Source organism: Vicugna pacos, chromosome 6, assembly GCF_048564905.1.
Source record: "Vicugna pacos chromosome 6, VicPac4, whole genome shotgun sequence".
In the NCBI taxonomy this organism is placed as follows: Eukaryota; Metazoa; Chordata; class Mammalia; order Artiodactyla; family Camelidae; genus Vicugna; species Vicugna pacos.
The window spans coordinates 51,160,957-51,175,426 of NC_132992.1; the positions used below are offsets into that span (position 1 = coordinate 51,160,957).

Genomic DNA, 14,470 nt, shown 5'->3' on the forward strand with positions numbered 1-14,470 from the left:
CTGTATGTTATCATTTATATATTAAATCTAAAATATCAAACAAATGAATGTATATAATAGAACAGAAGCAGACTCACAGATACAGAAAACAAACCAATAGTTACCAGTGGGGAGTGGGCCAGGATGAGTGGCAAGACAGGGGTATGGGATTAAGAGATACAAAGTATGTATAAAATAGATTAGCAACAAGGATATATTGTACAGCAAAGGGAAATGTAGCCATTGTTTTATAACTTAAATGGAATATAATCTATCAAATATTAAATCACTGTGCTGAATACTTGAAACTAATAAAATATTGTAACTCAACTATACTTCAGTAAAAAATAGATTATAGACAAAGAGAAGGCAAAAAAAAATCGATTCTTCTGGGCTTCATTAAAATTCTGGATTTTATCCTGTACATCATTTCCCTTAGAAATCTCTATGGAGCTCATATGTAAACACTAAACCACAGAAAGTATAAATTTAACAATGCTATTCTTTATGGTTTACTGAAAATTGTTCTGGTCCTGGAGGTGTTACTATACTGCTAGGTAACAAGATGACTGGCCAAAAACAGATCTCAGACTTAACATACTAACGCTGAACTCCCAGGACTCAGCCAACACAACCCTATCCCTCCCCACACCTCCCACCTTTACTGTCAGTCTTCTTCGCCTCAGTAAGTGAAAACTCCGTTCTCCAAATACTCAGGCCAAAACGTGGGTATCATCCATACTCTTATCTTTTTATCACATCCCCTCATCCAATCCCTTGGAAAATGTTCTTGACTCTATCTTCAAAATGTATCCTGTGTTCAGCTGTTTCTCATCACACCCATCATTGATATTCACTTATAATCAACACCTATATAATGTAGTTTACAATAATCAACTCTAACTAATCTCTTAGTTAGAGATTTTCCCCCTCCCTCCGCAGTTGATATTTATAAAATTCATTCTAATATGTATTTATCTTATCTGGTAGATGGTATGATTAGAGTTATGCTTAGTTAACATGGGATAAACTAAAATGCAGAGAATTTAAAAGTAAGCCAAACCAAGTAGTTTACATGCAGAGCAAGAACTCTTAATCATTTCTGCGTATAGTTCTACAAAAAAATAAATAAATAAATTCAGTCAACTCAATACACTCTAATGGAGGAAATGCTATATATACATTTGGCAGAGTGTGATTGGATATTTTAGCTGTTTGAGGCAGGTGGGAAGACTCAGGGACCTAATTTTAGACCAAATTAATGATTTGGAAAATATAAGATTGTTAAATGAGGCATTCTACTTGCTGAACATCATATGATCTCTGATCTCATTTAATTTGATTTGACTAGTTGGATCATACAAAGCCATCAGTATACCAGATCTTTTAGGAACGGGCAAAGAGAAATGATTGGAAATTCTGCTCACAATTAGAAATTGTGAAGTCTGGAGAATATTGGAATATTAAAGGACTTGAGGCAATTTAATCAAAATTGTCTGAGGTCATAACTTATCACAAATGCTGAAAACTGGTTGAAGAATCATGCCGCAAATTCTTGGCACAGCCAGGGAGAATGACAGGTCTAGGAAGGAGATATTGTGAAGCATGATATGTAAGTAGCTGGAGGTTGATCAAAGGCAGGCCAGATAAAAGCTGGGCAGATAGCTGGTTTGGGCGTTAGTCTCGGTCAGGCTGGAGTCTGGGATGGTGGCTCGGATCACGCCACAAAGGCCAGAGGTCAGATTTCAAGGTAGCCAAAACAGTAGTCAAGCCTGGAACAGAATTAAAGAGCTAACTATCAGAAAATGTACTCTAAATTAATCAGAAACATTCATTCTGTGAGACATAAGGTGGGCTTTTCCTGCCCCTTCAGGAAAATGTTTTCTGAGTAGCTACTTAGTTGACATGTTTTGTCCTAGCGTTCAAGAATTATATGGGAAAGATATAAACATTATGAGATAGCCTTTGGGTTAAAGATATCAGAGTTAACTGATATACACAAAATCCAGAATAATCAAAGTGAAACTTGATAGATTGAAAACAATATTAGAATGAGAAAAAAGTATAAGATTAAAAAAAAATGAATTCTGGATAATCACAGTCTTGAAGGATAAGTGAATATCTAACAATGGTTATTTTGGAAAAGAACTATCCAAGAAAAGGAATGAAAAAGCACACCAGAGAAAAATCCTGGGATGTATTTGGCAAAAGTTGAGAAACTTCTATCAGATTTTAAGAGGAGACAAAAATATCTTTTAGAAGTTTTATTTATTTCTATAGAGAGTCCATTTGGAATCCAATCTGTCTTCAAAGTCACTTCAATCTCAGAACTTGGATTGGACTTAGAGAAGAAATATTTGTGATGACAACCTGATGGTCCTAAAAAATCCATACCACTAACCAAGAAGGGTGAACTCGAGTGCCTCAGTGCAGTCCCGGAGCACTCGCCTCCTGTACAAATTCTAACATCAAGCAGCATAGATAAAAGAGAAGTGGAGCTTTAGCAGTGAAAATATAAAACTAGATATACCATATCTTTTCCATTTCTATCGAATGAACTTATTAGATTGTAAAAATGTCTGCCTTTGAGATGCTTATTTGATTTCTCCAGATATTAAAACAATAAGGTTTATTTGGTCATGTAAAGGCTTTGGGTTTCTCACCTATGTTTGAAGCCTGCCGGACCTTTAGCGTCTTCAGCTTTCAGTATCTTCTACTTTGCCACACTCTGCTGTATTCACTTACCAGGAACTGCCAGTTTTTGTATGATGCTTTTGTGGTATCTTGGCCATCTTAGGATGATGCCAGCATCTACAGAGCATTAGTTCCTCAAGTGTCCTTGAAACCACACTATTTCCAGCCAGAGACACTTAGGATGATTAAAGGGGTAGATTTTTGAACTGAGGGGTCTATTACAGAGGTAGTAAAAGGCTGAGTTTTGGTTTGCAAATCCTGGGAAAAGTTACTTGTTCTCCTTTCTTCAGCATTCTTTCTTATTTCTACCTGTGCATGACTCTAGAACATTTGGTAATTTAAGTAGTTACCACTTATTTTGTATCCATTATATAATAGGTAGTTTATCAACTAATTTACAAATGTTTGCTCATGTCATTTGAAATTATTTCTTAACCAGCATTTTTTTTTACTCTGAGTAATTCTAGAAGACTTCACAAAATGAATCTCAATATTTGCTCAGAGGAAAATAAAAATGCAGCTTAGTTATTGTCTCCTCGATGGACATTAATTTTGAGCTTTTACAAATAAATAATGGCATCTCTTAGATATAAGAATAAATACATTTCCATCCTTGTAGTAATCATCTTATGGCTAAAGTGAGTAAATGTTTTTGCTTCAAAACAAAATCCATAGGAATTAAGTAAATATGTATGAATGTCCATCTTCTAACTAACAAGTCCTCTTCCTCTTTCAGTGAGTTTTTCTCTAGAATCACTCAAATGCTGACTTACAAATAGGTTTCGTTGTTTTATTAATTTTGGGCATTTGTACATTCCAGTTGTAAACAATCTGTAATATTCCTTATTATAGCACTTTTTAAAGTGTTGATTCATGTGACTTTAGAATTTCGTCTTTATTTTCATGGTTCCTGCTCATTTTTAAAGGCCTTTATCTTTCATGCCAGCTCAATGGACAATGCAGTTTCTGGACTTTGACTCAAGCTTCTTAGTCAGTGGTGTCAATAACTCAGCCCATTCATTCAGTACTCTTACTTTCTCTAAGGTAAATGAAGGTATTTTTAATCCAATACTTTCTACTTTTCTTTGCATTGCTGGTGGATTTTTCTCTACCTGAAGATCTCGATTGAAATGCTTGCAATATAAAGGGTATCATTTATAGTTAGTATAAAAATTACCTTCTGTTTTCCACTCTGCCCTCAATACTTCTCTTAAAAACACCACCTATTTCAAATTTCAAAACTTTTGTACAGTTTTTGCTACACAGTGGTAAGAAAGCGTGCATGCTTCATATTCTCTTCCAGTCTCATAATTTTACAGAAAGAATCAAGTTAAAATTTGAGAAGAAAACACCACTCAAGGATTGAGAAAAAACCATCCTGTCATTTTTATTAAATTTATGAAGATATTCTGATCCTTGGAGGTTATAAAATATGTGCAACTTTACTGGAAATTCTGCCTGTATTTCTATATATTTAAATATGAATCTATACATGATTGCCCAGAGAAATATGTTCATATTCATATTCTATAGCAAATGACTTATTTACTTCATAAGAAGAGCCAGTGCTAAGACCCATAACAGTAAATACCTCATATGGAGACTCATACATATCCCTTAAAACACATGAATAGGGAAAAGTTGGAAGTTGATATAAAGAATATGATATACTCTTGGGTAAAGAAATACCTATATATATATATTTGTATAAATATAACATGTATTTGGAAAGATGAATTCTGAATCCTTTTGAGTAAATTTAGGATAAAGAATATAAATCAATCGTATTTACCTTTTTCTGCATCTGTTAAGATGATCGTATGATTTTACTCCTTTCTCTTGTTAATGTGGTGTATCACTTTGATTGATTTGCATATATTGAACTATCCTTGTGTCCCTGGGATGAACTCAACTTGATCATGGTGTATAATCTTTTTTATGTGTTGTTGGATTCTGTTTGCTAATATTTTGTTGAGGATTTTTGCATCTATGTTCATCAACGATATTGGCCTATAGTTCTCTTTTTTGGTAGTGTCTTTGGCTTTGGTATCATGAAGATGGTGGCTTCATAGAATGAGTTTGAGAATATTCCCTTCTGTTCAGTCTTCTGGAAGAGTTTGAGAAGGATTGGTTTGAGCTCTTCTTTGTATGTTTGGTAGAATTCCCCAGTGAAGCCATCTGGTCCTTGACTTTTGTTTGCAGGGAGGTTTTTTATTGCTGATTCTATTTCATTTCTAGTGATTGGTCTGTTCAAATGATGATAATAACCTGTAATGAAAAAGAATATGAAAATGAATATATGTTTTTATATGTATAACTGAACTATTATGCTGTACATCAGAAATTGCATTGCAAAACTGCAAACTGACTATACTTCAATGTAAAAATGTTTACTTGGCATAAAGCCAAAAACATGAAAAAAAATTATATTTACTTTAGAGTAAACATAGGTCTACCAGTGTTGCTTAAATCTATCATCACAAACATGTTTCTCTTGAAATTTAAGAAAAATAAAGCTATGTTGTAAATCAACTATACTTCAGTAAAAAATATGAGAAAGCACTCTTCATGAAAATTTATGTATTTCACATGAATTCTATTAGCCATGCTGTTCTGGTTATTGTGCAGTTACAGAGTCTGAAAATCCCAGTGGCCTTTAAAACCAAAAGTATGTCTTTTTTTCCATGCTGTTTGTCTGCTACACATCTTCCGGGACGATAGGATAGCTTGGAGTTGGAGAATCTATAGTTCTAAGCAGAGGGAAAGAGAATAACAGCAAACTACATTTTGGTTCTTAACATTTCTGACAAGAAGTGACAGGCATCACTTTTGCTCATTTTTCTTTAGTTAAAGCACGTTTTTTTTCCACAGATGAGTTAAACAAAGCCAGGATGAATAATTGTCCTCTGGGGTAGGGACTGTAGTTATGGACTTTGAATTGGGCCTTTTTCATCCCATATTTTTTCCTTATCCTCTCAAATTAAATGGCCGCTCCTTGAAAGCAGAAAACATACAATGTACAGTTTAGCTCCCACCAGTCTCATACTTGGTTTCTAGTACATAAAAAACAGGGCTTAGTGATTGATTAGATGGGTTCACAGTTTAGTTTAGACTTATTGTATGTGTTTATGACAATAGGATATATTTGCACACTGTATGTTTATCATAGACACGTATAAAATATCCATTGCCTACAATTCATTGGCCAATTAAGGAGAGATTCTGCTTAACTCCATTGATATTTTGGGATTGCTTAAAATCTTTCTTTAGTCCTAAATTATAACTGTTATACAACAAAAGGCATCAAAATATACTTTAGTTCAGCTGAAATCAGATGTGGTGGGAGCACATCTACCACTCTTAATCATGTCTTGGATATTGTGTGATGTGGACAAAAGCAAGAGATATATTCTTACCCTGAGTAAAGCCTATCCAAACTATGGACAATTTGTGATATTGTTCCCTAATTTAACATTTCTTCTTCATGGATAATTTTTATTCCTCTCAATATATTACACCACGTGATGAGTTTTGAAGTGTAATGCTTCAAAGTTTCAAAGGGGCATTTTATAACTATCCTAATACTTACTGAGCAGTGAGGCATGAAAAAAAAAACCTTTAAATTTTCTGACAATACAGCTGTGATATTAAGGAGCAGTGTAGGCATAGTAAAGACAATCACAAGGAAACAGAAGTCTAGCTCTGTGGCTTAGCAATTTTTATATGCTATTAATAAATTCAGTTAGTCTGGGCAGACAGATTTCTGTTTATTAATGCTTAATTTTTTTTCTAATTTTAGTACACAGAAACCTTTTATTATAGTGAATGAATGATTGCTTCCTTTTAGTTCCTCCTTCAAAATAAAGTGGTCAGCATAGCTAAGGAAATGTTTAAATGCCTAGAGACACAAACATGGAGGGATATATTTAGAACTGACTGTAACTTGGTAACACATGATACAATGTACAATAAATTAAGGAAAAAATGTACTACTACATAAAAAAAGTGTGTATGCGAAAGCATATGAAAGCATATTATTGTAAGAATAAAACACAGTTTACCAACACTTTTCTAAAAGGTGATAACCAGATGGAAATTGATAGGGAAAAGGCAACCCATGCTATTTTACACGTGTTGTCAAATGGTGGTAAGCTGGGAACACTGGTGGCTCGTAGCGAAGTTCATCTCTCACTGTATAAAACCAGGCATTCAACTGAGGAGTGCATAGGAAATACATGCTGCAGATAAACTCTGTACTCAGGTGATGTGAAGAGAGAAATAAAGGGCTTGAATAAAATAACTTCTCTCATTTATATTCAACAAATGTCTGTTGAGGGCCTCATATGCCAGGCTGTAGCCTAGGTATATACAACCATGAGCAAACAGACAAGTGGCCTGTCCTCACAGAATGTACATTCTAGCGAGTTAACTCTCACATAGAAAAACTAGAGCTTCCTCAAATGTGTGTTTGAAGTAAACAGTAAGCCTTCTTACTTTCTAAGTTTATCACCAGGTGATGAAACAATGGAGGAAAGTGTGTTGTTGTTATTCACAAGACTGTAGAGATGGAGAATCAACTGGGCCAATCAGACTCTTTCAATATTTATTACATTGAATATAATTGGAACATAAAATGGTACAGATACCTTGGAAACCGTTTGGCACTTTGCTATAAAATTAAACTTCAATTTAGCATATCACCCAGCAATACCACTCCTGGGTATCTACCCTAGAGGAATGAAAACTTACATTCCAACAAAGACTTTCAAACAAATGTTCATAGTAGCATTATTCATAACACCCCCAAACTGGAAACAATCCAAATGCCCAACAATTGGAGAATGAAGAAATAAAATATGAAGTATTCATACAATGATACACTATTTAACAAAAAATGGTAGTACTGATAGTTGCTATAACTAAGGATGAACCTCAAGGCATTATGCTAAATGAAAGTAGCCAGGCACAAAAGACATCATGTTATATGATTCTATAAGGGTAAATCTATAAAAATTCTATAAAGAAAAGTAGATTAATGACTACCAGTACTGAGGGTCGGAATGGGCATTGACTGCAAAAGGTCATGAGGGATACTTTGGGGTGATAGGTTTTAAACTGTATTGTGATGATGGTGATATAACTCCTTAATTTACTAAAAAGTCATTGATTTTCCCACTTAAAACAGGTGAATTTTATGATATGGAGATTATATCTTATACCTTACTAAATCTGTTTAAAAGAAATTGGAAGAAAATGTCTACTTTTTAATTATAGAATGTGATTAGCATAATATATAAAAAATTTTCAAGTATAAAAGCCCATGAAAAACAATCATAACTGATCTTATCATTGGCATAAAATACAAATAATACAGCAAATAGCAAATGGAAAATTCTAACGGCCAAAGTGATGATAATTTTTGAAGTATTTATCTGAACATTAAATGCTATATATTACATTTAATTTATAAGATTTAATACTGTTTTTAAAGAATTGATGGCCAGCACAGATTGATTATAGCACTTGATTTTCTTTACCTCTAGCTCTTATATTATGCTTAGCTGTAAGTAGTTAGGTTAACAATACTAAGCATGAAAGTAAATGTCAAGAAGCACCAGACTCCAAGTTCATGCTGATAACACATTGACTTATGTAATAGTTGAGGATATGTTCCTGCCTTAGTTAATTTATGCAAAGGATGTTAAAATGGTATCAGCTTTGCTTTCTAATTTTGCACACCTAGAAAATATCATAAACTGAGAATTCTTCAAAGTTCCCCAATTTAACTCACTCTGCTAGTTTGTATTCATACTGTAAAGTCCCAATTTAGTGACTATCCAGGGTCATAATGACCATACCTGTGTTACTGATCATATAGAATGCTTATTTGCTTATTGAGTGCCTACTGTGTGCCAGGCACAGTGTTAAGTGCTTAAATGGAGTTACTGACTTATTTCTCACAACATCTTTGGGAGGTAGATGAGGAAATCAGGAAAATGAGGATCAAATATCTGAAGTAATTTGCACCAGTCCACAGTTAGGAAGCCTAAATTTAAGTGTTCAAACCCAAGTGACTCCAAAACCTGAACTTCTAGGTAACGTATTTAATGACAGGAAACTCACTTTGACTTCCTGTCAAAAGCAATATTCCAATGAATTAGTTAAGTTCTAAAATGATCAACGTCTCCACTTTAGAAAAAAAGAAACTAAAGTAGATAAGCACTGGATTGTTCATGCCTTATCTGTGCTATATGATTCATACAAAAAAAATGTGATATCTAAGATATCTGTATGACTATATATTTTTTTCCTTTTCTTTTCTTTTTTTCTATTTTTGGTGATTAGTTATCCTAATAGATGTGAGGTGAAATCTCACTGAGATTTTGATTCGCATTTCCCCAATTATTAGTGATGCTGAACATCTTTTTATATATCTGTTGGTCATTTGTATGTCTTCTTTGGAGAGATGTCTATTCAGTTGTTTTGCCTATTTTTAAATTGGGTTATTTGTGGGGGGGGTTCTGTTATTTACTTATTATTTATTTTAGCTATTGAGTTATAGACGTTCCTTATATGTTTTGAGTATTAACCCCTTATAAGATAAAATGGTTTACAGATAATTTCACTAAGGAAATGAAAAACTCATAAACTGAAAACTGCAAACCACTGATGAAAGAAATTATAGAAAGCACAAACAAGTGGAAATTCACATCCTGTTTATGGACTGGAAGACAATATTGTTAAAATGTCCTTACTACCTAAAGCAATCTACAGATTCAATGCAATTACTATTTAAACCCAGCTGGCATTTTGTACAGAAAAAAAAATCCTAAAATTCATATAGAACCACAGAAGACCCCAAGTAACCAAAGCAATCTTGAGAAATAAGAACAAAGCTGGAGGCATCACACTTCCTGATTTCAAAATATATTACAAAGCTACAATAAGTAAAACTGTGTGGTACTGGTATAAATACAGAAATATAGACCAAAGGAACAGAATTGAGAGTCCAGAAATCTATCCACACTTATCAGGCCAAAAGATTTTTGACAAAGGTGCCAAGAATACAAAATGGGGAAAGTATAATCTCTTCAACAAATGCTATATTGGGAAAACTTGATAACCATATGCAAAAGAATGAAGTTGGACCCATATCTTGCACATACCAAAAATTGACCGAAAATGCATTAAAAATTTAAACTTAAGATCTAAATCTCCAAGAAGAAAACATTAGGAAAACTTCATGACATTGATCATGTGGGGGTTTTGTTGTCAAGTTTATATTTACTTAAGAGTTCTTCTCCAATTTTCTATTTTCTAGAAAAATTTCTATAAGCTTAGATTTATTTCTTGTTTGAATATTCTGATAAACTGCCAAACTGCCCCTGAAGTCCAACTTGTACTGAGACTTTCTGTTGGGGAAAATTTTTGATGATCATAAAATAGTTTTAATAATATTCATGTTTTCTATTTTTATTGTCATTTTTATGACTAATATTTCTTCTAAATTTAAAAGTTGTGGTATGTATTTTTTATAATATATAGGAATTATATTCAAATACTCAAGATATTTTGGGTATAAAAACAATATAAATTTATAAATAAATCACACATTGCAATATTCAGTTTTGTATTAATATGTTAGTAAATTAGTACTTAATTTAGTAACATAAATCAACTGTGCACATACGCATGGAACTGCTTACCCAGTCATATAAGTTGTAGTGTAAATTGTTCATCAAAATCTAATATATTCCAATTTATTGATTTTTTAGAAATTTTAGTGCAATCTTTTGTTTAATGTCACTTTTCCTTAATCATGCCCCTTCAGGAGCCCCATTAAACTAATATTCATTGGGTAATTTGTAACCTCCATACTATGAATTTTTTTCCTAATACAGTTATTAGTGAAGTAAGAACAATTCCATTTAATAACAACAAAACATCATACAATAAAGATATTCAATATGTCAATAATTGACTAAGTTATTATATTTCTTTTCTAAGGCAGGTGTAACGAATTGTCAACTAGATGGCTTAAAACAACAGAAATTTATTGTCTCACAGTTGTGGAGACTGGAAGTCCAAGATCGTGGGGTTGGTAGGAACGTGCTCACTCTGAAACCTGTAGGCAAATCCTTCCTTGCTCTTCCCAGCTTCTGGTGTTTTGCTGCCAATCTTTGGTGTTTTCTGGCTTGCATCTGCTTTAACTCTAATCTCTGCCTTGGTTGTCACGTGGTATTTTCCTATGTCTCTGTATTTTCACATGGTCATCTTATAAGGACACCAGTCACATTAGTGTTTGCTGTACTCCAGTATGACCTCCTCTTAACTAATTACGTCTGTAACAGCTCTATGTTAGAAGGTCAACCTATCTTTTTTTCATGGGGGTCACAATTCAACCCATAAGTGCCAAATTAGTTTTTTTTGGAATGTGATAGGGAATTTTTTAAAACTAATTCTTCAGCTAGTTTAGATGTACCACGCTATGATCTAAATATATTTTTACTGGCCTCTAGCTTCTAACTTCCATTCTGACAGCTGACATGGCACTCTTTTGAAGGTATTTTTAGGAGGGGGAGGTGTAGCTCAGTGGTGGAGTGCTTGCCTAGCATGCACAGGGTCCTGGGTCCAATCCCAGTACTACCATCAAAATAAATAAATAAACTAATTACCTCCCCCGCCACCGAAAAAAAAAAACAAAAAACTGAAGGTATTTTTGTCTTTTTTCCCTTCTGGATGCTTTTAGAGATTTTTCTTTGTATCTTACCTTTTTGCAGTTTCACTGTGTGCATCAAGGGGTAGAATTTTTCTTACTCTTGCCTGAGTTTCACTGGATTTCATGAATATGTGATTAGATGTCATTCCACAGGTACCATGCTGTTTTTTCCTCTTTTGTGGAATTCCTTTCAGGCATATGTCAAATCTTCAACTCCTTCCTCCATATTTTTTACTTCTCAAAAATATTTCCTATCTCTTTGTCCCTCTGTGCTGCCTTCTTGGTAATTTATTTGCATCAATCCTCCAGTTCCTTAATTCTCTCTTCAGCATTTTCTGATCTTCATATCATTACAAAGATGTATTTAATTTTAATTGGAGTTCATAATTTCATACTTTTACAACATTTTCATTTCTAATAGTTAGATTCTCATTAAAATCTGGTTATTTTCAGTTTCCAGTTTTATGTAAATAATCACAAACATGCATTTTATTTCTTTAAATATAGTCAATATTATTATGTTATAGTTATAATATTTATTTCTAAAATACCTACAATTTTGCTAGTCTATTTGTCATATCTCTTATATGGCTGGCTTTCACCCATAATGCTTTTATTTAATAACATTTATTTTTATTTTGAACTTTTTGCTTGCCTTGTAATACTGTTTGTGGAAATTGATTTAAGTAGACAAGAAAAATTCATTTAGCATAGACATACATTCCTTCTGTGCAGAGCAGCAGGACCACCTGTCTACAAAACTTTTGATTAAATTTGTGCTTGTTTTGGAATGTTCAGGTAATTGTTACTTGGGTGGCAAATCCTTGTGAGAGGTGACCAGGAGTCACAATTTCATTGCATTCTCCCTCTGATTTTCCTAACACCTGGGCAACTTTCCTGGCAGCCACTTGGGTTGTGTGTGTGTGGCATGTTTGCTGCTGGATCACCGTCGATCTGAATGTGCAGCCTTTTGTATTCCCTATGTAATAAGCACCTTCTGCTTGCCTCTTTTAGTCTGGGCACCTAGTGATTTTTAGGTCCTGAAAAATGCTCTCAGTTTAAGGGAATTCAATACTCTCCTTACCTCCTAGACTCCTGGTTTACCTTAGATATCGGCACAATTATTTTTTGCTACCTAATTATCCTTTGATGCTTTAAGCAATTTGCAGATACTAACTACTGCATATAAATAGGTAAACAACAAGGTCCTGCTACATAGCACAGGGAACTGTATTCAGTACCTTGTAATAGCCTGTAATGAAAAAGAATATATATGTATAACTGAACCACTATGTTGTACAACCAGAAACTAACACATTGTAAACTGACTATATTTCAATAAAAAAATATTTTTTAATTAAAAAAATTGAAAGACCCAAAAAAAAGCTTTTAAAATATACATCATTCAGCATTTTTAGTTGTTTTCAGAAGGAATAGTCCAAATACTGTTCCAGTCTTGTTACTAAATATGATTCTTACTTATTTTAGTTTTACTAGATAACTAACAAGTTCATCTAAAACAAAGAGGTAAATGCATTTCTACCAAGCAATAAACAGTTATCTACATTAATCATACTTAATTATTTAGCTTTAAATTGTCATACAAGATACCAAACATAGCAAGGTTGTGGCTAGACCATATGTTTTAATGAATTATGTCATTTTATAATAAATAATTTACATTAAACCTACTGAAATATATTTTAAGGAAGATTAGTATAATTAATATATTCAGTTGGCAACAGAGATAAAATTTTAAAAAATACCCTGACCTTTTATTTAGCTATCTCTTCTAACTGTGCATTGTAAAGAATGCTTTAGCTGCATCAATCATTTGTTAAATTGTAAAGAGTATTAGTACTGCCAGAGAATGAAAGATGTTTAAATAAGAATGAACTAGGATGTGGAAGAGAGAAACACTGAACATAATTATTCCTTTGAAATATTTTTATCATCATAGACATTAAACGCTTACCATGTAAATACAGTTGTAAAATTTTTCTTTGAATTTGTTCAACCAATCATTCACCTATTCAAAGTTGCATTTTTCAGGCATTCATTAAGCATTTTTTGGTGTATTTTTCAGGGTGGATTTCCTCACCCACCCCTCTCTGTCCCTCCCACTGCGTTAGCCTTCATTCTTTGGTGCTTCTATTTTCTTTCATAAAAAACACAACCAGCAGCCAATCATAGCTAGCTATTATTAATTTCCTATGTTCCAGAAATTTAATAAGCATTTCATATGCATTATTTTATTTAAAACTCAGGAGGTCTGAGACTTTGTTCTCTCATTAATCCATTTTAAGATTAGGAAAATGAGTAAAACAACAAGGCCAAGGTCACACAGTTAATGGACTTCAGATATCACTTGGGTCGTATTTGACCTCAAAGACAGATGCTCTACCACCTCCATAGTGACAGATGGGTGGAATCTTAGAAGAGAGTTACAAAGTAAGTAAAATAATTTCAACAGCATCATTCCAATAAGTTACACACACACTCAAGGTCTCAAAAACCTGTTTTTCACTTCTGTCATCCAATTGAAACCATGACTCAGTTCTGAAGTGGCATCACCTTCACAGAAACAGTGCCGAAACCATAAAGGTAATTTAAAAGGAACCTCCATTTTTATTCATATCTTCCAAAAACAGGGTTGGAACTCTTTAGTCATAATGCTGATACCTACTTCCTGTACGCTCTTTTCTTCCCACATTCTCTCAGACACTCCCCAGAGTAGCCCCCTTCTTGCCCTTCTTTATGTAGATTGACATAATCTCACTTGACACTTCCTTGTGAACCCCCTCCCACCTCTATGGTCTTTACTTTCTCTGTTTTTGAATTCTAAATTGGAACACTTAGCATGAAGCTGTTAGAAAGGGACTCTCCTCTGGGATAAGAGGCTGGAAATATATGTACCTTTATACACACACACACGTGTGTGTGTGTGTGTGTGTGTGTGTGTGTGTGTGTGATGTAAAACTTAATTTAGGTGTTGCAGTGCCTAAATGAGAAAAACAAAACAAAACAAAACTTTAGGGTAAAAACACCAAGAGGAAAACGAGCATGAAGTTTCTGTGA

General features: G+C 33.5%; 2 long non-coding RNA genes across 2 annotated transcripts in view; one reads left to right on the top strand and one right to left on the bottom strand.

Moving 5' to 3' along the window:
* Positions 1-14,470, top strand: part of LOC140696915 (uncharacterized) — a 187,593-nt gene that overhangs the window by 64,600 nt on the left and 108,523 nt on the right. The gene's annotated exons all lie outside the window — the stretch shown is intronic.
* On the bottom strand, positions 1,490-14,175 carry LOC140696916 (uncharacterized). Its single transcript, XR_012073587.1, has 3 exons — positions 14,079-14,175; positions 4,466-4,941; positions 1,490-1,751 (listed from the first exon to the last, which is right to left on the bottom strand). It is a non-coding gene; the product is annotated as an uncharacterized lncRNA (long non-coding RNA).